Source organism: Rhipicephalus sanguineus, chromosome 1, assembly GCF_013339695.2.
Source record: "Rhipicephalus sanguineus isolate Rsan-2018 chromosome 1, BIME_Rsan_1.4, whole genome shotgun sequence".
Taxonomy (NCBI): Eukaryota; Metazoa; Arthropoda; class Arachnida; order Ixodida; family Ixodidae; genus Rhipicephalus; species Rhipicephalus sanguineus.
The window spans coordinates 286,941,081-286,968,878 of record NC_051176.1 but is presented as its reverse complement, the minus strand read 5'-3'; the positions used below and the strand labels follow the sequence as shown (position 1 = coordinate 286,968,878).

Sequence of the window (27,798 nt, the reverse complement as noted above, 5' to 3'; positions counted from 1 at the left end):
GATTTTTTTCCCCCTCTTTGTGCTCGATAAAGCAACGGTTCAGCGATAACAGCGCCATGGAAACATCAACAAACGCCCTTTAAAGTAAGCGTACGTTAACAACGGAAAGATGAGGAAAAAAGGTTTTTGAATAAGGAGTATCCATGGAGGGAACTGAAAAAAATCGCTCTCACCCCGTTTTCACAATGATCTCGCATAGGAAAGTGATGCCTGAACGCTACCTCGCATCCTATTCTCCTTCTTTTGACGGTGAAGATAGCGAGCCCAGTTGCTATCCGTGAGTCATCGCTCATCTTATTTTTTCCTGATGCAGTTCTGTTTACGAGTCCTAGCTAAAAAAAAGCGAACAAGAAAAAAAGAGCGATCACTCCAAATGCATTTTATGCACTATACATGGCGTCGCTGCGCAGTCCTCTATGTTCATTTCCTTCAAACAGAAAAAAAAAAAATGGAACTTAGTTGTGATAGGCGTGCTTTCACGACGAACTCCATCAGCTCTACAAGATGGATTTTGAACTAAATTCATCTAGGCAGTGTTTGCTCAGTAACCAGCTTCATTTGATCCTTTCTACACAGTATTCCATTCTCCCATTTGCGAGAACGCGAATTATCATATGCCACCGTGTGCTACAGAGACATTCTATATTTACTACGTCCAAGATTGTGTAATACTCGTTTCTCTCCAGTGCTAAGCAGAAGCCTATTTTATGGCTAACAAAACGTGGTTTTGGAAGAACATCAGAAAAAAAATCTGTTTAGCATTCAACGCGCCGATGACAAGGTATACGTGTTTGTTCGTGGACACAGCCAACCTTCCAAAATTGCCAAGCTCACTAATCCGATCGATAAGTAGGTCCTAACACTGGCATAACATCGATCGAAGTTCGTCATCTCGGAGGTCACTTGAGGGTAAGCCTGTACTGTAATCTTTATTTGAGTTTAATAGAAGCGAAAAGAAATTTGCCTGAGCCGCCGAGGATTGTGAAGAAAAATTAAAAAAAAAAGAATGAATTGGGGGGGGGGCATTGTGCCTACGACTAGACAGCACCAACTCTTCTGCTTGGCGCACCGCTGTTCGCCAATCGATTTCTCGCCTATGCTGCCTCGGGCGAGGCCTGCCGCAAAGGAAAAAATAAGCATATAAGCATTTTGTACCAATTACCGGCGCAGCGCAAAATTTTAAAACGCAACGTCGCGCTTCTTTCTGTAGAGTTACTTTAACAGGCTGTTCTTTGGTTACGCCTGGGAAGAGAATTCTCTTGTTTTGCTGTTTTTAAACTACGTATTCATAGTTCCACTCGTTAGCTAATTGAAATTGGCCGTGCCTTCAGGCTACAGCATTGAGTGAGGTCCTGTTGCTCACACCGATGTCTAACACACGCTGTTATGGTTCTTCGCTTTCGCGTTCGTCGCTACGCCCTTCTTTTAATTGCTTTATTATTCGGGGACGAGCGACGAAGAAGTCGCCAAGGCTGCTTCGTCGGCAATATTAATCTCGGAGAGGCATTCACCCGTGCTCTTGCAGCTGTATCCAAAGAAATGGAAATGAACAAGACGCACGCGGGGAAAGCTATAGCACGCGAAGGTTGCGGAAAGAAAAGGAACAGAGACCAAGCATAATTACGCCGCTTCCTGAGAGAGCGACGGTGGTGGGGTTCGAGAACAAAAACTTAATTCCCCACTACAGAGATTGCTAAGGTTCCAGCGGGAACGAGCGGGCAACACAGCATACATAAATCGTGTATTCATATCTTCAATATGAAGGAAATCTTGGTACAAGATATTAGTATGAAACACTACAGGCTATTTATTTTGTTATGAACATTCCTGCTCAGTCTGTCCCGTTACAGCTTTTGCTTTCAGTACCCAACGCAACCTTTGGCGTTCTCGCTAAAAACAAGGGGACATCCTGCACCCATTTTACGTCTACAGTGCGCACGCAGTTGTTAAACGAGCCAAGCTTTAAGAATGAACAAGACCTGCACAATCATCGTTCGGGAAGTGTTCGTGTAATAGTGAACAGGTTTTCTTTGTTAGACACAATAATAATAAGAACTAACAGACAATAATGCCACAGAAAGTATAGGGGATGTTATCTGTAGTAATTAGGATATAAACGTGAAGAGAGTACAGTGCACGAAAAGAGAACTTTCCGCCGGCAGGGACCGAACCTGCGACCTTCGAATAATGCGTTCCGATGCTCTACCATTGAGCTACGGCGGCGGTCATCCTCCTGTCCACTTTTCTGGGGTATATATGTGAATTTATATCCTAATTTGTCCAAATAACATTACCTATACTTTCCATGGCATATATATATATATATATATATATATATATATATATATATATATATATATATATATATATATATATATATATATATATATATATATATATATATATATATATATATATATATATATATATATGTGTCACCCTGCGCTCAGCACTCAGAATGTATGGATGTACCATCCCTATTAATTCATACTTATTCAAAATCTAAGCTGAATATTGAAATCCTATAGTGCTAACATAAATTAAACGCCGCTTACACTACCAATATCAGGAAACTTATGAACGGGTCCAAGCAAGAATATAGCAGGTACCGCCCGTAGAGTTATTACGACAAAATTACACAAGCCCTCGATGGAGAACGGACACTAGAAGTCTAATAAGCAACGGGTTTATTGTAGGGGTGTGCGAATAGTGAAATTTCATCTCAAATCGAATTCGAATAGAATAGTGCCGAATAGTCGCTAAAAATATCGAATGTCGAATCGAATATCGAATAGTATATTTACGCAAAATGTGTACCGCCAGGTATGGCAAGACAAAGAAAAAATCAGGGACGCTACGGTGTGGTGACAGCTTCATTACGCAGCTCGGGAGTGGCTTTTGCTTCAGCTATATGGGCGCGCAAGCATGTTGATAGAAGAGACGCCATTCCAGTTAGCAGCGCCACACCTAACCTCACAACAGAGACCAGTATGTTAGCTAGTTTTCTTTCCCTATGGTCGCGCAATACGGCTCATCTGACAACGGTTTGTGCTTCATCGCCATGGGTGCTCCGGGCCCAAAAGTCTTCGGGCACCCGTTCACAGCAGCGTTTTAACTGCGCGCCGGAACAATGGGAGTTTCTGAACAAGTGGTGCGGTGCGGTAGTGGCGACTGCCCAGCGTGAACAAATTTTTACATGCAAAGCCAATAACCGAAGGTTTCGCAGGCTAAAGTCCAGTCGTTTTACGGCGCTTGCGGCATATGCGACCGGACTACGCAAGAAGTCCGTGCTTTCGTTTCAAGAGCGACATTGTGAAGGACTTGACAGTTTTCTCATGTGTTTTTCTACGTGCGGAAATGACATAATCTACTTTAAGATCAACATGCGCTCGCTTTTGAGCCACGGCGTCGGTGAAAGTTTAACGAACGGCGACGTTGGCGTTAATTTTAGCCACCCCACCCTAACCAAGTTGCACCGTTCGCCTTTGTCGCGTTTTAGATATTCGTCGTGTCGAATTATTCGAAACTTCGAATACTAGCTATTCGAAAGTCGAATCGAATTATTCGATTAGAAACTATTCGATTCGAATTCGAAACTCGAATATTCGCACACCCCTAGTTTATTGCGTTTTTCCTTTGTGTGTACCTATCGACGTACATGGATACAGAGATCGCACCATCTAGCAAGACACAATTATTATAAAGCGGCAAAATGAAAGCTCACGAATGAGCTCATAATGCGATCCATGGCGCCTATTTATACAGAAAATCTTGTTTATTAACGCTAACGCGACGAACGAACCCGGGAAATGAGAACGTTCGTCCGCCTCCTGTTTCGTGTATTTGCGCAAGCCTCTCGTGCAAAGTTTCAGTGGCAGAGTAGTGAGACAGAGGCAGTCGCGCTTCCGAATGGTTGCTGAATTACGCGTTACTTAAAGCATGCAGGCTTACACGCAGCGAACGAAGTTTATTGCAGGTAGGAGGCGAAGCAAACGGACAGACAGCAAGAAAGAGAGGGGAAGCAGACAAGAAAATACGACAAGCGCCCGGTCTGAGATCCGAATGAGAATGTTACGCGAGAGAAGGATAGAAAAAACAAAAACAGACGCTCCTCTCACTCGGCGCTGCTTATATGTAACGAGTAAGGTTTCTTTTTGTCTAGCGACGGGCTCCGCTAGAAGACGTGCGTGGAGAATGGGCGCCCATTTTGGTCTGGGCCCGAATCAGGGGCTATGTGCATGGTTACTTCGTGCGGTAAGACGACGCCACCGTTCTCGCAAGCCGAGCGAAACTATACAAGTAGTTCTTGCTTGCCTCACACCTCGGGCGGCGCGCTTTCTTCCGAGTCGCGGGCGTGATGCGTATGGCTGCCGCCCGCATCGTCCACCGCGCGCGCAAGGGAGATGCGGACAGCGAGGGCCGATGGCTGCCGGCCAAAATGGGTTTCCTGCCGCTAGGAGAAAGAACAATTCCATCTCGGTGGTTGGCGCGCCGACCGTCTCGTCCCGGCCGTGCTACGAGCACCACGAAGAATGCACCGACGAACGAGACTCACACGCTTCAGCTTTCGGGTGTGAGAACATGACTGCGCGGGACGCTCATCCGTACAGCGTCTGCGAGCCGTGAGGGACACGGAGAAGATAGTGTGCCGATTCGGAATCTAGCCGAAAGGAGCGGTCTCTGGCTCTGCAATCAGCCGCGGTTCATGGTCTCTGCTCTGTGCCTTGCCACTCGCACGATGGAAAGAGCCAACGTGTGCGGCTGAAGCTCAAAATCAAGAAGTAATGTAAGCGGCAACGGCGCACGACGAAAGTGCGGCTTTGATAAGACATGAAAAAAGCTTCTCCCCAGACAGCCCTGAGGGCACAACACACCGCATAATGCGCCGGATGAAATCGAATGGAAACGTCCAAATCGCAAATGAAACACCATGCGTTAAGGTATCATATCACGAAAGATAAAAAGCGACCGCCACCAGGGAAAACACAGCTTTTAGGATGTCATTAAACGCGGTCAGTGGAAATGACACAAACAAAAACTGCACTCCTCATTTTTTAAAGAGGCATATCTTAGCTTATGTCGTCTTATTATTTGTCTTAATATTTGATGTTGTGCACGTAATGGTTAGTGAAAATAGTTCTGTGTACCCCCCCCCCCCCCCCGAAAAAAAAAAAAGAGAGCAAGTAACCATTAGCTTCGAGCAAATGTAGATTAGCCAAACTGGCAAACTGCCGCGAAACATCATTCGAATATATATTATTCTGCTTTCGCTCCAACTACGAAAAACTTTCGCAAGATCGTGCTAATCTGCGCACCCCTTGTAAACCGTAGTTAATAAAGCAAGAACGTCAATACTGCTAGTGCACTCTACTGCTACTAAGGCAGCATAGTAACTAAAGCCGAGAAACAGAAATGCAATTCTCATGATCAGGGTGTTATTATTCAAAGCTGCTATAAATTCTTCCTGCGTACAAGGGTTCAGTAACTATCGTTTTTTATTCAACGAATTAATGCAGAGAGTTGTCGCGGAACTAATGCAACAGACATGTTTTTATGGATACATAGAAAAGTAAAATGACACGCACTTTTTTCTTGAGACTGTAGTAAAGCAGACGAGGTCTAAGAGCCACAAAAAGCAACACCGATCTTTTATTTCTTCTCGACAATTTGAGCGCGACTATAGATAAGAGTGAAAAAGTGAGACGACGCGTTTTATCAAAAATGCGTTTAGCTCACATGTTTACATCGACGTCAAGGTATGAATGTTACAAAATTGTGCAGAATTAAAATCAAACAAAGCGACAGAAAAGCCTGATCATTTCTCGAAACAAAATTCCGATGCAGATGGTTTTCTCCATGAGGACTAACGACACCAAACAACTGACTCTGCTTCCGCAACCCGCTCGAGAGCGTCGTGTTTCGCATACTCAGTAATGAAAAAGGAAGTTCGCAGACGCTGCAAAGAACAGAGTGAGTTGAATATATTCGCAGTAAGTACAACTTGCAAGGACCAATCTCGAGTGCTGCATGTCACAATGCGACATTACTTAGCGTTATCTATGCAACAAACATCCATTCGAAGTAAACGTTCTCTTTTCCAAGACCGCAAAAGTGAGCCTTGCGTGGTATTTTCCCTTCATTCGGTATACGGATAGCATAGCTAAAACCAAATACGGCTGTGCCCTCGGCAGCGTTATTGATCCAAACGCATGTACGAACATCAGTTGCTGCACGTTGCTAGACAGAGCGACGTTTCGCTGATATTTAAGTTGAATGGAACAACGTATAAACGCTCAGATCGTATCCGTTTCGCCATGCAGACAAAAGAGCCTGAGAGCGTTCGGGACCACTGGCGATTTATAAGCGCTCTGGGGAGACGCTCACCCAAGGGTCGTTCTGCGAAGGGAAAAGAACCATTTCCGGCCGAATAGATGTCCGTTCGCGCTACTTCTTCTGTGAATTCAGTGATGCACTATTATGCAGGCGTTAAAGCGAATAGACTTTGGCTTTTCTGCCCGTTGCCGTGGTCGGTGGCTTGTGGCCGGAGGCTGGTGGTGTTGGTGATTCCCGCATGCCCTCTCGCGACCTTGCGTGACTCGTGTGCACGACGAATGATTGAGACCACGTGACTGTCAACGTATATATCCGCTTCAGATGTAATCGTTAACTACCCTGTTCCATTAGATATTACCCAATGAAACAGCAAACGCTACCTAAATATTCGTATTGCAACAAATGCCTTGAAGTGCCTCATTCCCTGAATAAAGGGAATAGCATTCTCGATGCCTTCGGTCACTCGATTACATTGACAATCATCGCCAATAGTTTCAACACATTAGTTCATTCTTTTCGCGCAAATATTATCCCGCCATCGTGTGAAGGCCTCGATGCAGTGACCAGGGCAAAAAGTATTTTTTTTTACAACTACCACAACTCGCGCAGTAAGGGCCAAGTTTGCTTTCAGTAGGAAAACGACTTATTTTACTAGGCTGCCTTCCTTCGTGAAGACGTCATGTGACCATGATCGATACGAACAAGAAGGGTTGTGCGCTTCGCCATCAAGTACAGAGCACCATCTGAGAATGCCGGCGGCCGCATAAAATAAATTGAAAGGCATAGAAGCGAACGCAAATGAAAGGAACTTCGGCAACATATAGTGCACAACGAAGCGCTCGCTGCATGGCACTCCTAAAAAGTGAAAGCACCGATCCATCACCAGCTTACTAAGAAGGCAGTTCGCTGTCATTTTCAATTGCACAAGACATTGGTGCGCGAGCAATAGGTGTTCAGGAGGCCGTTGCTCTTCATATGTTCGTGAAATGCGGACCACATTGGTGCGCCATGCAGGATGACTGTGGCGTGGTAGCCACAGTCACAACCAAGCTACAACGTTGGCATGCGACGTCAACTTCAGCGCGGGCGAACAAGATGAGTAGTAAGTGGTTGCTTATTTGGGGAAATATATATACAAATGCTGCGAATGGAAAGATACTGATGACAGTACTGTAACTGTCTGTCGTGAGCAGCTCACACCTGAACGGCGGTCAGCTGCGAATGAGAGAGGGGGAGAGAAAAGACAACGAAAAAAATAACAGTTTCGCTTAAGGGCGAAGCAAGAAATGCGATAGCAACAAATTGTAATGTTATACGAAGTAGGGCTAGCAGCTAACTCTTTTGAATCCGAGCTCGCGTAACTCAACAAAACGAAGGTTTAAGGAAGTACGGCCTCTCCAGGGACCGAAGCAGTTTTCGTACTGTCAGTTCTCTAAACGCGAAGTAAGCGTTGAGAGCACAGCAAATTTACGAGCCGTCTCCTGATGTCTGTCGAGTGAGAGCGCGCGCCCTTCGAGCGACGCAGCCCACCTACCTCCCCTGGGTCCCTTCATGCTCCTTACGAAAGACGGGCAGGGCGTTTCCTTTCTGCTTGAGGAGCAATCGACGGCAGGCCTCGCACGCGGCGTGATGTTATCGCATGCGTCATCCGTGTGACGAAGATGGCCTACTCGCGGGTAGAACAAACGATGCGCGGGGTGATGTTATCAATTTGAACTTTATACGAAAAATGACGGCGACGGTAAAGCACGTCGAGGGTGTCCATATAACTGCTATCGCAATAATAGAGGGGAACTATTTGCGTATGCACAGAGAAGGACCACATGTCCCATAATTCGCTTGTGGAGTGAGAGCATCTCGGACTGTTATGTCACTGAGAGCAGCAGGCCGGCGAGGCCGGACTGCCCATGTTGTTATGCGTCCCCTCAACTTCAACGCTGAAACACCCGCAACGATAGCATGAAAAGATCAGAGCCGCTGCAGATGAGCAAAGCTGAGAGAGGGAAACGAAAACGCGTCTCTTCTTGTGTGTGCTGATATTGTCACGTGATCTTTACGGTTGTGTCAGCGTTGAAATGGAGAGACAAAGTAACAACTAGCGGAGACGAGAGAGCGTGTGCGCACTGTAACGAAAGCCGGAGAGGTTAGCGCCTTAGAGTCTCGATCAAAGCAGTAACAATGATTCCCAGATATAGCGACTGGTGCTCTCTGAAGGTTCCGGAATGGTTGCTAACGATGTTTTCGAGGAGTTCGAACTTTATTAGGATTTCTTCCTTTTGAACTTTGCGCCACATAAGCAGTTTTCAGGCAACAATTCGCCAAGCTAACATGCCTTAAGCGGTTGCAGCAATGAACTACCTAGAGGCAACGGAATTGGGTGTGATGTATTAGTCACCGTTAAAGTCGGTCGGCATTATGAAGCATTGTCTTCATGCTTTTTTCTTCATTTCGACATTGAGACTTTGCCTAATGCTCGAATTGCGACAGCATCTCGCATGTATAATAGTTCTATGCTCTGTGCGATGTAACAAGCGATGAACATATTTATCAGATCTAGGCCCGTATTCACAAATACGTCTTACGCTAAAAATTTTCCCAAGAGAACATTTCAGCCGATCGCGATGCGGGGCATATCATTGGCGAAACCGGCTGATCAAAGGGAAAGCGCACTTACGAAATAGAAGCTTTGTGAAATCGGCCTGTTGCCCCAAAGTGTTTCTCAGGAAAAAAAAACATGTGTTGGCTTAATTGTAGAGAAAAGGTGATGTAATTTGTCAATTTGTAGATAGCATACTTAGGAATGAAAAACAAATCCTTCAAGTGATGGCATAATCAGCTTAAAAAGATTGCATGAAAAGCTATGAAAAGCAGCGCAAGAAATGCTATCAACGCTGAAGAAATTACTTCTCGACCGTACCCAAGAACAACCATGTCAAGAAATTTACGCTGAGGTAGTCAGCTTTTACGAGCTGTACTTAATTTGATTTGAGGATGTTTCTGCGTTGAGGCATGCATGATGAGCTCGCAGGGAGATATTCATTATTCGTCTAAATTTAGTTAGCTTATAGGGTGATTCAGGTTCGCATAAAATAGGATCACTTGGCAATAGCAGGTTGACAAATAATAAGTTGAAAAGCTACAATTGACAGAGAAACGACGCGCTTATCAAGTGCAGATAACGTTAAAAATTCGTTAACAACGACATTACGAAGTCCCTGGCAGAAGGTAGCTTAAATAACTAAAGTAGGAGAAACTTCATTGTTATCACACGTCTTAGTGCTATATCATCATCTTAGTTCTGGAACTGTTTGTTTCTTCCAGTACTTTTAATGCCTCTTCCGCGCATAGCCAAATTATTCTAAATGCCACACCTTTTTCACACTGCCACGAAAAAAAAAAAAGAGGCCCTACAGTAAAAATAAAGAAGGCGGGATTTTCAGATATCTGCAGAATTCCCAGAGAATGTAAAGAAAAAAAAGGTGTTGGAAGTCGGAATGAAAAATGCGAAGACGATGCATTATTCTTTTCGTTTCTGCGCGAACTTCCCGCGAGGCGGAATTTATTGAGCCACCGCTAGGTAGGCGTCGCAGCGCGATGCGCCACTGGCAACGCAGTGATCTTGCCTTGAGCTCAGCAGGACCGCTCACGGACGGCGACGGAAGCCAGTGGCTGGCAGGGCACGCAACGCAATTTCCAGATACCGGTGTCGGGACAGCTCTCTCGAGCAGCGCGTCAGCGCCTCTCGCAAAATCGACCACTGACAAGGCACTGACGGACGACGCCTGCGGCCAGTATTTTTCTTTTTTTACTTGAGCTAAGAAGAGAAGACGAAAAATTCTCGCAACCGGCGTGTATAGTGTATAGGCTAAGATGCTCCAGCCAATCGGAGATGGCCGCTGCAACTTCTCTTTTGGCTGCCTGGCGATCAGCCTAGTATTACAGTAGACGGCCCCGATTTTATGCTCTACTTTTCGCCAGCAGTTTCGCGAGAAACGCATATTTGCCGGAAGAATTCGGCTCAGTTTGAAGCTCTATCAGGAGTGCGGACCGCGTGGGGAGGAGACGGTGAGGTGGAACGTTCGGTAGACGGAAGGGCACCGGAAGGCGCCGCTGACAAAACGCTTCCTGACGTCTGCGGCTGCAGAGACCTTAGCTACATTGCGGGAGATTGGAAGGAAAAGACCTGCGATGCAGAACTTTCTGGTGGCCTCGAGGAACTTTGCCGCCGATGAGAAAGGCGGCGATGACACGATGACGTCTTCCTGTTCACACTGAGATCCACACGGCAATATGCATCTACGTTGCTTAAGAAAAATGAAAAATAATAACAAAAAAAGGAAGCGGCATGATTTGTTGCCATACGTCTATTGCGAAAGGAACAACATGAAATATGCTTGAACGTTAAAGTGTGTTTCCATTAAACAAACGGGTGCAAGAGCAAAAGGCTGCTTTAGTGTTGACAGCGTCTTTTTCTAAGATGTTGTAATACAGTTCTGACAACGGATCCTCGTGTCGGCGTTCGGTAAGAGCGGAACAAATAGCTGCAGACACGGAGTCCATTTTTCTCTCTTTCTTCATCGCTATCAGATCCCGCGCTTCGCTTCGCTTCTGCGAGCTATTCTGGGAGTTTTTATTGTGCAGTTACTCTTGGTGAAACATGTCGCACGAAGAAAAGAGCCTATCTCATGCCCCCTAGTCCTGTCTGGTGTTGCAATCTCCAAGCCTAATTATTTTAATCTGCGAATGCGAACGAAAGAGACCAAACTATAACGCTTAATTAAAACTGGAAAGTTAGCCCAGCTGTATAACTTAGCTCTCATGCCATCTCAGGTATGCAGGTCACGAAAAAAAAAAAAAAAACGAGCTGTCTACGAGCCCTGCAAAATATGATACGAGCTGTAAATTACCTTTTAGTGTCTCGTTAAAGTCACTGAATGAATCCGAGTTTATGACTGTTATGTTGTCAAGAGTTTACGTGTTTATCTGTCCGTAATCATGTATTAACGTCCTGTGTAATTGTCTACAAAACTGTGCTCTTCTTTGTGTAATCGCCAGATTCAAAGTATTCGTGTTTACATCTGCACCTTTGTACGTGTTTATCTGTCCTCACATACAGAACTCATACGTACAGAACTTTGTGTTCATAAACTGACTGACTGATCGTATTCTATCATTCATCTGTGACACAGATCATGCCCAATATTGCAAGGTTTTCTTTGCTATGCACCAAGGATCAGCCGGTGTAACCTAAAGGCGCCAACTTCTGCTTTTTCCTCATAAAGAAGGAAAGAAGAAAAAAGAAAGGCAGAGAGGTTAAGTGGGCCCAGTGGGTACGGCTTGCTACCCTTTACGGCGGTAAGGTTGAACACTTCGATGCGACGGGTACAGCTGTACCCGTCGCATTCACGGTGCCGGCAGCACTGTGAATCGAACCCTAGGGTTCGATTCACAGTGCTGCCGGCACCCATCAGCTTTTCTGATAGTGCGAGAGGCACCTCGACTTGGCGATCGGTGGTGTGAGTAGCCACCTCAAGAAGGTGGCTTCTCCTTTTCGCTGTCTTCTACATTTACCCCCCCCCCCCTCCCGCCCTCCTTTCCCTATTCACGCTGCGCAGTGTTCCCGTATGGGTTGCAGAAGTACGCGTCTTTGCTAAACTCAGACCAGCATAATCACTGAAGCAGCACAGCAAAATTGTCTCTAGGTTCGAAAGAGCTTGGACAGATGAGCAGGCTGATACACGAGCTGTTGAGGCTCCATTTCAGTACATGGAGTTTCACCAGCTCGTGCACCATAATCTAGTCAGCAAGACGGGTCACTGGAAAATGTAAATTCGACTAATAGATACAGAGAGATCAGTGCTTGTATGTCGGAAGTTCCTATATCGAAAGAGATAATGCTAATAAAATGGACCGATTATGCGAAATGAAATATCCTTTATGTATACAAACGCTCTATATTCCTCACTCCTTGCCTGTCGTCGAAGGTTTTTTTTTCTTCTTTCAAGAGATGCGCATGAAACGTTTAAATGAAAGTAGAGGCACTCAATCATTTTACGTATGCTTGCGTATAAAATTTAAGCATGCGGGTAACTATAGTGAAATGACAAACACGCCGGCTTATGTCCTTAAGAACGTGTTAGCACGTGGGTCTCCAGGTTTGCCTTGCTGCTGTTTGACGACGTTCTCTAAAAGCTTGTGCGACGGTTCCTTTCCAGATAATAGAATGGATACAATACACTGTTCAAAAAGAACTTAAAGTTATTTGTTTTACTTTAGATAGTAGCCATACGCCGCCTGGTTGGCTTTCTTTCGCAATCCCCACCTACCGGGTGCGACAAGCCACAGTGTTCATGTATCAACTGTGATGATTTCTTCATATATTTTCCACAGCGACACGGCAGAGCTTGTGAGCCGACGAGCGCTATATAGCTCCAGAACATGGATGCGTGGTGCTCAATAGGCCTCTTGCAGCACATACTCCAACAACGGATACTTGGAAGGGAGAAGGTTTGGGCGTGTATGCGGTGCACTTGGAGACAACTAAAATGGACGTCGTACTTGCGTCGTGGACACAACCTACTTTCTCGCTCAATTTCTTTTCTACTTTCCATTTTCCTTGAACATGTTATTTCTTTACACTTTAGCCCGTGTGCCATGTCCACAATTATTTCTGCTGTTTTTTTTTTGTTTTTTTTTTGCGCAACCAGGTGGACTGGACCGTTCACGTCACTTGGCTTTGTCACCGGTGCTTACGCAAGGGCGGCGTGAACGAATCAATCCGATGTTCAGCCTGGTGTCTCGCCCAGTTCTTCGTCTACGTGCTTGGGACAATGCGCATGCAAAGCAGCTGATGTACGCGTTATGGAACGGCTCAATATGCGCGTTACGAGTCCCTGGAGTATCACCGCGAGCGTAGCGCACATGTTACGAGGCAAGTATACTTCTTCGTTATCTTTTACTTATACTGGCATTTCTGTGCGGCTTTACCTCGGCCAACCATGCGGGAAGATAAATTAATAGAGCCGGAAACCGTTCCACTTGATAATTCACTTGTTTTAAACGGTTGTGGCTTCTTCGAGGCACAGCTTTAGAACTTTAGAAAGCATGTCTCAGCTGTAAGCGCTGAAGCGCGCCTTCCGGATTTCGTTATTAGAGGTGTGGTGGCGACATCTTGGTGGCGACATCTTGAGGCACAGAGTTGAACTGGAGGGCACTGAAAGCTCTTACTGTTGTAACCGATCTAACATCTACGAGTCGCGCTGGCTAACACTCTCAGGTTTATACATGCGTATGCGGCCCAAGAAGTGGGCGGGGAACGTCTGCAGCCGTAGTTCAGTTGTAGAGCATCGTATGAGTAGTGCAAGAGCGGATGGTTCTGTCCCCACCGGAGGCAAATTGTTTTAGCATACAGTTTATGTCCCTTTATCTCACAATTACTTCACTTTAATTGATAATGATGATTACTTTTATGAGCATCCGCACTGAAACGGGGCGGCGATCAGTATTCACCTGGCATGTTGTTACAGACACGCATTATTCCACCTATTACAGTCTAGCATGCATCCTGGCCGTCTCTTCTAAATGCGAAGCATTTCTTAGCCGACCCAATGCACTTTCAACTTTTCTATCTATCTATCTATCTATCTATCTATCTATCTATCTATCTATCTATCTATCTATCTATCTATCTATCTATCTATCTATCTATCTATCTATCTATCTATCTATCTATCTATCTATCTATCTATCTATCTATCTATCTATGCACCTACGTTTGGGTTCTCTCATGATCGCCTCCTTAATTTGGTGTAGACCAAAAGTGGCGTGGGAGGGTAAGAGGGTTTGTCGAATATGACTGTCTGGTCATGACATGAACAACATGAAAATCTTGTCGCGTACGTCGTCAAACCCTTTCCTCCAGACACGTGTGGCACATAACCGTTTACTGCGCGTATAGTGTACTACAATACTCTAGTTCACTATAACCACGGGCCGCGGTGTATGGGTATGCGCCACGGGTGATTGGAATTTATATCTACCCAATAACGGCGAGAACAGACATTGGTAATTTAAATGCGAGAGCACTAAGAAAAACCGACACCGGCAGCGTTGACCCGAGGAATGCAAAGAATAAGAATTAGGATCCCAGCAGGAATCGAACCCCAGCGCTCTGCGTGGCAGTCAGGAATTCTACCACAGAGCCACGCCAGGTCTAGAAACTGCCTTGGAAAAACACTATATGCAGGCGTAATGTCGGTGCAACGTCACTTGTGGTTGTAGTGCTGGCTACCTAATCTGATAACAAAGCAATAAACACTACATACGTACTCCTACAATACAGGCGTCATGTAAGGTTAACGTCTGTGGTTCCAGCATTGGCTCCCCTTTTATAGCAGTCTAATAAACATTACACTTCATTCACACGATTCAGCAAGCTATATTCAAGAGTTGCTCGACCACGGAGGAATACGCTAACGAAAGTTACGTGTGATATTCGCATCATCGCACCGCAAAGTGCACTTTGTTTCGATAATACTGACGTATGTGCTCTAACGTGAGAGCTGACATTACGCCCGACCATAATTTATCCTCTAAACGCCAGTGTCGTCGACGTGCCTGGTAAGCCCACGGCGTGCGCACAACTACTACACTTACAAAAACACGTCGTTCTACCTTGTAACGCTTGGCTCAAAGCCAAAAAATGCAGCATAGAACTACTCGCTGACTGCTTCGCATGAAACCGATTTCCACAAGGCGTGGGATCTGCCGAATTTTTCTTCATGCAAGCTTCTGTTCATATAATGTACTCTTATCTGTGCCTATGACGAGTGTCGTTGCAAATTAAGAAACTGAGATGTCTAGCGCGCAATGTACTTTGTCTTTTGTGACAATTAGTGGTCTTTTTATTTCAACTAAAGCAGTTTCACGACGTTGACCAATATCTACACGCTTTCTTCTCAGACATTTGTACTTTTCACTCCGATATCTTGCTTGGTTCCTCAGCTTTCTAGAGTTCGATGAACGAGCTGTTAACGCGAACACACCAGTGACCTATCACCATTGCGACGTGAACTTACGCAGCAGTTCCATTTCTGCGACCATGAAGCTGTCAAATGGAGGAAGCACGGAAGCAAAAATGGAACATGCAGAATGACTCACGCCTTAGTCAAGTTTGGACTAAGAATTTCTTCAGACGACGCTCCATCTTAAGCGTCTGGCAAACCGGCCCCCGCCCCCCTCAAAGAAAAAAAAATAAAAAACGAAGGTTACTTATGATAATTTGGCGTGAGAAAGCAAATGTTCACTGGCTGCCGCGACGTGCACAAATGCTGGCTTTATGCTGCAACGCTTTCTTATTGGCTCGATGTCATAATTTGTTAGCATGTTCGCATTATGCTTAGGGCAAAGTCACCTCTCAAGCGGTAAAGTAAGCAGTTCCAGTACTTAACACAAGCGCAGGAAATACCGCGTCAGCCGCGCTTTGAACGCGTGCTACGCAGGGAATGTAATGCCGCCCGAGAGCAAAATACAAAAGGGAGGAATGCCCCATTCCCTAAAGTACCGAGAGCCGGCGTCGAAGAGTGCCCTCGACGGAAGTGTTTAAAAGATATTTACACTAACCGGAGGTTCAACCGTGCTCGCAAGCACCGTGGCTTAGAGTTTAAAGCTTGCCGGCATTAACGCAGCGAACCAAAATGGAGCGGAAGAAGAGGCACAAGAACTGCCCAACTAGGGCTATCAGGCATCGACGCAACGTTCGTTAAAGAGCTTTAACGACTCCGCTCATCCCGCGCGTTAAAGCAAATAGTTAAAAGAGAAAAGGAGGCGGACAGAAAGCCGGCGTTCTAGAGATGAAAGGCTTCGTCAAGAGGCGTTTTAACGAGCCCGCGCGAGACGGGGCTCAACGGCCACAGTGAAAACGGAAGCGCCCGAGTCTAGCGCAGACCCGGGGCAGCCGGACCACACGCGCAGGATCTCGCAGGATGGGAAGGGTGCGAGAAGCGCGGGCACGCCACGGGCGCAACCGCCATATTCTCCCTTTGGGCACGCGCGCCACTTAGCGTGCTCTGTTCCCCTTTCGCATCTTCGCGTGAGTCTCGACCACGGGCTGAGCGGGCCAACGCCGGAGAGCGATGCAGTAGAGATGAAAGTTTCGCGAAAAATTCGCTGATTTGAAGGCATAGCCGCGCAGTTCTCTCGCGGCGGCGCTCTCTCGAGAAATAGCGAGGCGGTCCTTCTTTGATCTTCCTAAAGCCATCTCAACGTTGTGGGAGGCAAGCGCTCTGAACGCTATAAATTCCTCTGGGGCATCGCTGCCCAACGACCGATGACGACAGGAACGGTAGGCTCGCGTGCGGCAAGCAGGCTTTGATGTGAGTACGGCGCGGCGGTGACAGAGAAAGCATCTCAGCGCAATCAATATCCGTGCGCCTATAGCTGTAACACTGTAACATGGCTGGGTTTTCCCAGATGCTAAGCGCAAGGACGCGAAGGCTCACGTCGCGAAAAGCAAGAGTAATAAGCGTTTCGGCATGAATGTGGGCGTTTTTACCATTCCTTTTCTCAGTCGCCCATAAAGCGTATTTTTAATAATATTTGGACTTTTAAAGTGTGTGTGTGTGTGTGCTTGCGTGCGTGCGTTTGTGTGTGTGTGTGTCTTATTGATGCAGAACTATCGGTAAATTGACTATCGATAGTATCGATAGTTTCTTTGAAACTATCGATAGTGTAAACAACTATCGATAGTACTACTATCGATGAACTATCGATAGTCGAATCGGTAGTACCATTGGTAATATTAGTAGCGATATTACTGCCACGAGTGTTTATTGCTTTGTTTTGATGTATCTGGTTTCACCCACAGACTGTTAGCTGCGTTTGACGCAGAGCGCGCCGCAATGTTTGAGAAGTTTGGCGATTGTTTGACATTTTAAGGTTACGCGCCGGACGCGAATATTGAAGTTTATTCGAGAGCTTACGCGAGCAATAGCGATAACACTGGAAGGTTTGATGACTGATGTATAAAAGACGAAGCATTCCACCGATTGTCAGATTACTCGACGGCTGGCGACTGTTCTCGCCGCAATCAGTGCGCAGCGTGTATCGCTTGTATTCTCAGTTTTGATTTTCTGGGCACAAGTTCGACCAAAAAAAGAGCTTCGTCTTTCCCAGTCTTCCTGCAGCATTCTTCACCGTCACAACCACGTGACAAACTATCCATAGTGGTGCGAATAACGATGCTGTTGCTGGCTGGCCAAATTGCCAAAATATTTGCTGTAACCTACTATCAGCATCGCTTAATTTATGAGGAAATTTTTATCGAGAGAAATTATTTACGCAGTGAAAATGGCGGCATATGTCCATCAATAAATTAATATTTAAAAGCAACCAGTTACATCTTCCAATTAACAAACTTAGTTCTTGATAATTTTTTATTTTGCAGTCATCAAATACAATATAAAACTGAAGCCACGCTGTTCCACCCCGTGTAACGGCTTCCTTTCCGCTACAACTTAATAGTTTGACTCCATGACCATGTGTCAGCGAAGCACTCTGGTGAAGAACGCAAGCATGTCAACTTTCTTGCCCTTCAGCCTGCTCCTCCGGCTCCACTATGTACCACGCGCGCGGGGAACCAAATTTATTCTGCAATGAGTTCGCGCTGTTGATTTTAAACTATAGATAGTACTTGCTATCGATAGCACTATCGATAGTATCTTTTACCATCGATAGTTCGATAGTGACTCAGCTATCGATAGTATCGATAGTACCATCGATAGTTCTGCATCACTAGTGTGTGTGCGTGTGTGTGCGTTCTTGTGTATGCGTGGCACAATAATACTGACTGCCTCAATGACGTAGGTCATGCACTGTATGTGTGTATTCAATGCAATGGGTATTGTGTGCTTGTGCGGCATCTCCTACTCAAATTCTACGATTTGTCTTTTTCCGCTGATAAGTCGGTTCGCCCAATCACACCACCACGCCATGCATCGTTTTAGTGACAATGCCAAGGCTAATTTCAGACAGACATATATACAGAAGAGAATATGCTTCGTGTAAGTGAATATATATTCGGTGGTACGCGCAGGAAAAGAAAACACTGAGTAGTATAGCTTCACCTTACTTTTGGTCTAGCTTGTCAACTGTTTGGTTGCTGCTGCGCACATCCCTTCTTCCACTGCGCAAACATGAAATCATTTTCAAGTATCTTATATTTATTTTTGAGAGAGCGAAAACAACGCGAATAGTCCTAAGGAGGCTTTGTCTTTCACATTTCTGCTCTGGCAAAATCCCGAAAGAACTTTAATGGTGTTCCACAAGGACGTGCTTTAACTAAAATCGCGTTACTCAGCCGGCTACTTATGGCTCGCTATATTTTTACAAGCTCTGGTTATTCCTTAGCAATCTCCTACAGAGTTTAAATTTATACACTCTCCGACAGATGGGAGTTAAATCTCCGGAAGATGCTAATAAAATGGGTAAAAAAGAGGCGTGAACGCGGTTGCGTCAGGCGTAGAGCAGACGGGTGCGACGCCCTCGCGAACGGAGTGCTTAAACGGTCCTTTGCCAAGCTATCTTCACGCTTTCGAGGTTTATCCTAGCTATAAAACGAGAGGATCACTGCTATGCGCGGCGGCCGCTGGGAAGGGTGATCAATTCAGGCAAATTGCGCCCGCTGTTGGAGTGCCAGCTAGGCTCTTTGTTCGTCATGTGGACGCATGATTATGCGCGCAATAAAGTGACTGAAGGCGCGAGATTAAAGAAGTAAAATCTCTGAAATAAACTGGCTGTGCGCTGGATGTCTGTAAGTGCTCGCGAGAGAATAAAAATGAAAGAAAACTGATTAGAATATTCACGGACATTTCAAGGAGCGAGCCCTATTACTTTCGAGGGCCCATAAATAAAGTCGCAAGCTTTCGCATGCAAGGCTTCTCTACGGGTAAGTGATAACGCATAAAATGACTAACTCACCGGGTATCAAGTAACAGTAACCGAACACTAAGCAATAGGACGAAGATACGTCTTACAAGTCTACAAATGTCGACAGCGCGTTACCCGAGACCTTTAGTATTTTGTGGTAATTTTTGAACGCACGCGAACGTTTTAAAGCGCAATAAATGGGCTAACACTAGAGGCTGTAGCCAACGCGGAGACAGTTGCACGCTTTGCATATGTAATTTAGGCACTTCGCTGTGCATGCTGCATATTTGTGTCCGTTGTACACTAACCGAAAGAAGGAATATGTGGCGTGTCAGATTGGTATTGCAAACACTTGTAATTAAAAACAGCGTATACGAACGAAATAATAATAAATATCTGACACTTTCGCTGAGCATATGTTTTTTAGACCGTAATATTAAGCACTATATCACAGGAATCATGGCATCACAGCGTGTCGAAATGCGCTGAATATATGTTTTAATAATGCTAGCACTTGGTTGATCTTCTGCCCCAATAGCACAAACGAAGAATTGAAAGCAAAATGAAGCAATTCTCGCCGACTGCACTCTAAATATTCGGCACATGACAGCAATATAGTGTAGAGAAATGGGAGAGTGGCCTGGTAGAAGAAGAAAGATGGGCTCGGGAGCTCAGCCTCGGAGCGTTGAGCTCGCGCCTTCATTGGTGGGCTATAGTGCAGACGGAAGTGGCACTAAGGAGTCTACATGAAGTATGTAAATCGGTCGATTACAGTTCACATCGCTCATAACCGACAGTCACCACAGTGGTGGGGGCTCTGGATTAAAAAAATGTATGTGTGTGGCGGTGATATCCGACCCGGAATAGGGTTTGGTTTTGTTCGGAAGAAATAGCGAGAGCTGTTAATACCGTGCGGAGTCACTGCTTCTTTACCAGAATCTGCATTCCATAAGTGAGTGCGCTCGCAGGCGAAGATTTGACGGACGGGCAAGTGCGACGGGGCGTAGTAGCATTTCCTTTTTTTTGACATCATTTCTTGTGCAATTTTTTACAATCCTTATATGTTTTTCTAATTTTCTCTTTCTCCCTGTCGCATGTCAAATACACGTAATTCATGCTCCCACGTTGACGAAAAATGGAACCTCGTCTGCACGTCACAGAGTTGCGCAATGACTGCCTGAGCAGAGATGCGAAAACGCAAACGTTTCGGTAACCGTTAGCTATTCTTTTTAACGATATATGGTTTCGACGAGCTTCGTGATCTGTTTTGCATCACCAGAGAGGTCAGAACGAAGAGAAGAAAGGCGATGACCATACTGTTACATTCATTTAGAAAAAATAAAAATGAAAAGAGATAGAATTACGATCCCACATGCAGAAAAAATTCAATCCGGCAAAATATTTGGTGACTAGAAATTCTCAGTCAGCGCCAATTTTAAATAAATTAGTAATTGTTGGCTTGTATTCCGCTACTTATTTTTGGGACTGGTTTTGTTGAGTTGACTTTTCTTGAACTTGTTTCTTTTTTTCCTACGCCTGCCTTTGTTGTCGCACCGTCACTAAGAGCTGAAGGTTGACGGAATCAGGCAGTCACAGAGACTAGCCCAGGTGTAACACCCTTACTTTCTAGCGGCCGAGCCACGGATCGGTGTTAAAGGTAAAGGCTACGTGCAGGCCTTGCAGGTCTCCACTATGCCGGTCTCCATTACAGGCGTGCACGAGGTATGTCGATGGCCTGAAACGAAACAGCCGTACTGCTCCGACGTAGAATATGGTTTCTACACCAAGAAACTATTAAGTAAACAAAACAAGTCATCAGTAATGCGTGGCAGCTCAGTTTCTCTGGGAAATCGTCCAGACGAGTCGGCGTCACTGCGGGTGAATGCCTCAGTGGGGCCGGTCAGATGACAAAGACGCTCCAGTGCCTCGAGTGTTGTGTTTCACATGCCGTCCATGCGTACTGTAGTGAGTGTTAGCCGTTCTTTCTGCCGCCGCAATCACCAGAATGATGAAATGTAGCCGTAATCATGGAGATGCGATGCCTCACATTCCAAAGCGATGGATACGTTATTCAAAGACTGAGAGTAAGACGGCCTCAAGAATGAACACACTGCACCAAAGTATATCAATGATCTTCCACTCAGCTTGAGGGCATAGAAGAAAGCAAGGTGGACATGAGGATGGGAATGGTGATATAAGGGGTTTATTAGCGTAAGCACCAGGTGACACGGTGATGGTGTACGCGGAGGCAATCACTCATAAGGTTTCGGGCCCCACATAGAGACAGTGTGGTTAATGAGGAGGCCTTAGTGGAGGGTTCCACATTAATATTGAGCATTCGAAGTTGTTTGATCTCTCCTTAAGCGTCTTCGAAGCGTGCCACGGGGTCAAAATTATGCTGGAAAGGTCGTGACGGAAAATCGAGCGTGCTTGTCAGCGCTGCGCTATGCTCTACCGCACGTCTGAGGATTTCTAGGCAAACTTTTAAGGCACACAGAATGGTGAGTGGCAGTGGCCAAAGTGCTGTGGGCGGGGATATTGCGCCGAGGAAAATTATGTTCTGTAAAGTGGAATGGGCATAACCTTGCACGCGATAGAAGAGCTAGTTGCCCTATATCCATCAAAATCTTGCGACCTATCAAGCTCACCTTTTGCTTCTGCATTGTGAAGTATGACCACTTTTCTTGTTACAACCATCGCATACGATATGACAACGTGGGTGCTTTAATTTTTGTACTGTGATAAGCTTTCACTCGTCACAACACTTGTAAACAGTGCTCATGATTTGAACGCTATCGCGTACCCGCCACTTGCGTATCATTAGCGTGCACCCAGAAAAACTGCAGCTTTTCCGCAGAAATATTACAGATCATGAGTCACCCTGGTGCGGAATACGTGAAAACAAGTGGCAGACTTTCTGACAGCCCCTGTCAACCTCCCAGTAGGCAATCGGCACACTCTTTCTGTAGAAGGTCTGCAGGCTGAGTAGCAGCATGATGCAGCATGCCTGCAGGAAGTCTGCAGACAGTCTGCGGACTGGGATGACTGGTGGGTGACTGAAAGGTCAAACCTACATAACTGCGATTATAAATTATGTCATAGTTAATATACTATGACATATTTTGTTGACAGTGACTATGTCGTGGTTAATATATATATTTATAATGACACAGTAACTTGGGTGACTGGTGTTTGACTAATAGGTAACCGAAAGGTCAACCAATTTTTGTAAGTACACTTGTTAGCTTATTAACAGTTATAAGCAATTTATTTTATTATATTTAAGCTACCTGGTGTAAGCGCACTTTATATGTATTGCTTGACCTGACATTATTGGGAGGGGTTCCTATTATGTTCTTGTATTTGCGTGCCGTAGTGTGAACATATTTTTTCATGTCGGTGTGATTGGACTTTGTGTTCGCTGTTGTGTTGTTATGTGACAGGTCTTAATTCTTTTCCTTATAACTCGAGAGAAAGCATCATTACAACTTCCTTTACTTGCTGTTCGCAGGAAACATTCTCGCCTATGTCTTTATCATAAGATTTATTATAATAAACCGCATCTGTTTTCACTGTTGATACGTGCCGCATCTTTCATATCGGCTCGTCTTGACCATCGTCAGAAGGTCCAGGTGCCCAAGAGTCAATCACCCATGCATTGTCATTTTTGCCCAAGACTGCTAGAGAATGGACCCAGCTTCCTGGGTCTGGGACCCCAAACATTTTAAAAATGCCTTGTTAACTATTAATCACCTAGAGTAAGCCGTTGTGAAATTTCCTCTTTGTTGTACTACTGCGAGTTGCCTTCTACATTTACTGTGTGTATCAATGTACTTATGTTGCTTATTAGGTTATGTACTACTGGTATGTTGTGTAGCCCTTGTTATGTTCTATAATATTATTTTTGCTTATTATTGGACTGTTTCATGTATGTATGATAGCCCCTCCCCTCTGTAATGTACTGTGTACCCTGAGGGTAAAATAAAATAAATAAAATAAATGGCCGCTTGATTTATACGAGTTTAAGTTTGCGTGCAATTTCATGAAATTTTGTTCATGTATGTGCCTTTATTATTTGGCATTTTATGTGGAATAGCTCGAGCCATGTAAAGACGCCAACATTTAATCATTATATATATCTGAAGAAGAAAGCCATCATGACGACCTGAGCCAGGAATATTCAGCGCTTTTAAATGCTGAATGGCATTTGAAACAGAAGCCGGCCGGCGAGGGTACTGTTTTTACTATATCTGAAACGTAAGTATGCTGCTACAGCTTTCGTTGTCGCGGTGAACTTGAAGAATAACAAAAATAACAATACAGAGAAGAAAGTGAAACAATACATGTTCGTTGGACAGCAACCGCAACGAGCCACGAACATAAGCAGTGGTTACTATAGTTATGGGTAACTCGATGGTTCTGCGTTCTATAGAACGCAGAACCAGCGAGTTGCCCTTAAAGAAAGCTCGTATAGGTATATCCAGCGTTTTCAGATTTTAACTAAGGGTAAAGGTCGATGGAAACGAGATGCACACCACTGAAAATCTGCTGACACAAGCGGTTTACCGGTTTATGCGCTTTGGCGGATACAATTCTCGCAAACAAATGGCGCAAACAAAGGTACAATTAAAAAGAGCAACTTGATAAACATTGTGCTGCTAGATTATGGTTAATATGTCAAACTCTACAACGATCGCATTTGCAGACAACTTCACTTTGATTATCCTGAAGCACTTCTGTTCCGAGATATCCGTCATAAGATTCGACACTCACTCGTCTGTAATTTCGCATACAGGAGCATAACATCTCAACACGTCAAGTAGACACAACCACGCTGCAGCGCGTGTGAGTGAAAAGGGATAAAAAGTCAGTCGTGGCTTATTTTCGCCGAGAGCTGAGCTGTTAACGGTGTGCAACCTGCAGTAATCCACGTCATAACGGGGGCTTGGCGCTGTGTCAAGATTCACGCCACTTAACGCAAAATGAGTCGACTGAGAACAAGTTCCAGTGATGAATATCTCGAAATGGTTAGGCTCCAGGAAACTCAAAGCTGTCTTCAAAGATGGTTGCTTTTCAGCTTCTAATCAAAAGACATCCTATAATCGCCGTACAAAGACAGTTAATTACGTGTTTAAAGGTCTAATTTGTCACAAAAATAGGGTCCATTAATGCTCAAAAACCAGCGCAACCAGATTGTACGCACATAACTAGCGTTTTTAGTAAAATTACAGTTGCTTGACACTGGAGACCACGTAAACCGTACAATATATAGGCCGCATGCAACAATTGACAAAATATAAGGCGTATGATATTCAATCCGTCGCACGTAAGCCCCTGCTACATGGAAGTAAGGCGATGCGCTGGGAGTAACATTGTGCTAAAGTCGGCTGCGTAAACATGCGAACCATACTAGCGGATGTGCGTTAGCAAAACTCAACGCGCGTTCACGCAGCTCATGTACTCGCATTTCTTCCGCGACAAGGTAACACAGTACGGCCGTTGTTCCGGTCGCGGAAACATGCTTACCAACGTAGTTCGGCAACTTGATGCGGACGAAAGAAGCAGTGACACGAGCGCAAAGGCAGCGTTTCTCATTAAAAAGGCGTGATGAGGCCATTTTTTAGAACACTTGGCAACAGGAGCAGCTTACGTAATGTGAAGAAAAAGAAGAAAAAATACAAGAAAGGAACTCAAAGCCAATGGAGCTGTATATTGATAGACACTTTTCGCTGGTCTCACGTGGAATGCGCAGGTAACGGAGAGTAGATGACGCAAGAATTGGTTCTCTCCTCTCGTGAGATACGCAGTGGTGTCCTGGAGCACTGGTCTCGACTTCAGGTGCTTGGGATTCGAATTCGCGCATGCCTTCGCCATTAAACTTTTCTAGCGAGTTTAGAGCACAAATTGTGGCAATTGCCGATTAAACTTTTCTAGCGAGTTTAGAGCACAAATTGTGGCAATTGCCGATGGGCCAGGAGAGACAGGCACTGCGACTGATCTGTGCACCCGAAATGACGCTACAATATTATTCTACAGAGCTATATGCCCAAAGTTATTCTCGATCGCAAGCAGTTGAAGTTAACATTTTCCATATTGTATGCCATTCAATCGGCAGTGATATATGTATAAAGAATGTGAAGCAGATAACGACAGCCTCTGTATCTCGCCGATTGTCGTTAGTTTGTCGATGCAGCATCGCGCACGATGAATCTATCTCCTGGTTGCTCTATAAATAGATCGTCGTACGCGTCCCTTTCCGAGCCAGAAGCTCCGTTGTCATCATTATTCAGCACACGTGGTACCAGCCCTTGAGTCACGAAAGATTGAAACCAAGCGCGGTGCCCTTTAGAATCCACTTAGTCGCCGGCAGTCAACATGTGATTTCGTGGCCTCGTCGTCGGCTTGCCCACTCCTCGCTCAGGTACGAGATCCGTGTTTCGTAAATCGTCCAATCGAATTGCAGGCGTGGAATTTGAGCGAGTGCACTACGATATTATGCCTAGGCAACATCGACTTAGCACTTACCATGGTATCTGCTTTGATTACTTTGTAGTACTTCTATAGCTGTGTCAATGTAAGCGCAGCGCATGACAGATATGGGAATCATGTTACGATCGAAATGGATAAGGTATACCGTCGGCATTTACAGATGCGTCATCGAACATTCGAGCCTTATCGCTGGCGGCCGCGTTAGATCCAGAGTAATCTCAGCTGTTCTCGTTTTCGCGCTCAAGCCTATAAGAAGATTCTAACATAAACTCGAAGGTTCCCAGGCATTAGCGCGCGGCTTGCGCAAGGCAGCGGCTACGCGTGCAGCGGACTAGTTACATAAAAATAAGAAAAGAAGCCAAGGAGGCAAAAGATGGCAGGTTCGCTTAGATGGTGTGATAGACGAAGGTTTTTCAGAAGAGTTCAGTAAACGCCGACTAACCCGCATGACGCCACCTGCACGTGAATTGCGCGTCGACGTATACGCTGACCGACGTTTTCAAAAGCCGCCGCGTGTTTCCGCGTCGGCGACAACTTTTATACGAGCGAGGATAACACCGTGCTCAAAAACGAGCACGTTATAAGTCGCCCGGCAGACACGTTCCGACACCGACGATTTCATATCCAATGTAAGACACGCCACAGCGAAGCTACCCTCGATTTAGGCCTATGGATGGGACGTAATGAAATACGTAACTTTGGTCCAGACTGCTCATAATAGCCACGTGCGTCGTTTTTTCTTTTTTTATTATTAAAGAACCAAGTGCTTTTCATTACTGCTGCTCTTCAACTGTTTTTTCTTTCTTCGAGGCATACATTGATGGCGAGTGGCAGGCGTGGCGAAGCAGCACGTCGTGCCTCTTTCAATCGAATCGCATAGAATCGACGCATATACGTGCACCGCGAGCAGTGGTGGCGCAGAGATGTATACATGTACGGCGCGCGCGGTGTCGATTTCGCGAGCGAGAAACGCTCCATGCAGGGCATCCGAAGGAATCGAAATGGCATGGATGCTATGTGAAGCACGACGCAGCTGAAACCCGCCGCGTATTGGGAAGCAATGCAGCGCAAGTGCTCCAGGAGAGGCGTTGGTGTTGAGCAAAGCAAACCGAATGCGCAGCAGCGAACGCGGTGAATGCATTTCAACAGCGCAATATTCGGCGTTATACGAGAAAAAAACTAAGATTAATACGTTGTTTCGACAGTCGCGTGAAAAAGCGTTATTGCGCCGTGGTGCAATTTTTTTTTCAACTGATGGTCATGTGACGCCTTCAAAACCGGTGGGTGCCAAAAGTGGGATAGAAAACCGGAGTTTCAACCTTAGACAAACTGGTGCGGATACAACAATAACAAGAAAAATAAAAATGAAAAGCCACAATATTAATTTACGTAACGACAGCGCAATTTACAAACGAAGAAAAAGAAATCCTTACGGCAGGAATAGCTATAAGCCAAAAAATTCTGTATTACTTCTTCTAGCCTAGGAACAAGAAGCACATAAAGAGGAACCAGCCATGAGGATAACGTGCCAGAAAACAAGGCGCTTACAACTGGCGATGTTTCCTCCCGTTTGTTTGCTTTTTCTCTTCCCTATAGGCGGCCTATACTCTGGCTCGGTCACTGCTTCCGCCGTCGCCAAGACGGCCCACCGGCAGCTGTTGCTGCAACATTCGGTCGCACGAGCTTATTGTTTCCACCCCTGGTTGTTTCGCGGGGCAATAAAGCGTCACGCTTAAAGGCACGCGCCGACAAGACAAAGGCGCCTTGCGCAAGCCTTTATTGCGCAGCGAGAATGATTGTCGGAACTTCCCGCACACAAGCGGCGTTTATGTGGTCGGCTCCAGGCTCATAGAGCTTGGCGGGAGTTTCGATCAGGAAGAAGAGGCCTCAACATCTTGCTGTTATTTTTTTTAAAGCGTGCCTCATATCTTCTTTCTCAAGTATGCAAGCGAGTTCCACAAACGCGCTTATATCAGAAACTTTTTCCACGAGCTCCGCATAGTTCGGAATGCAGTACACAGCGCCCACTCTCTCTTTCTACGACCCTCCCAC

General features: G+C 45.4%; 1 protein-coding gene and 1 long non-coding RNA gene across 7 annotated transcripts in view; both read right to left on the bottom strand.

Moving 5' to 3' along the window:
• The window catches only part of LOC119379196 (complexin), an 810,485-nt gene that overhangs the window by 182,416 nt on the left and 600,271 nt on the right, over positions 1 to 27,798 (bottom strand). The gene's annotated exons all lie outside the window — the stretch shown is intronic.
• LOC125756883 (uncharacterized) lies at positions 251 to 27,454 on the bottom strand. The gene is made up of 3 exons (XR_007414839.1): positions 27,295 to 27,454; positions 18,461 to 18,514; positions 251 to 332 (listed from the first exon to the last, which is right to left on the bottom strand). It is a non-coding gene; the product is annotated as an uncharacterized LOC125756883 (long non-coding RNA).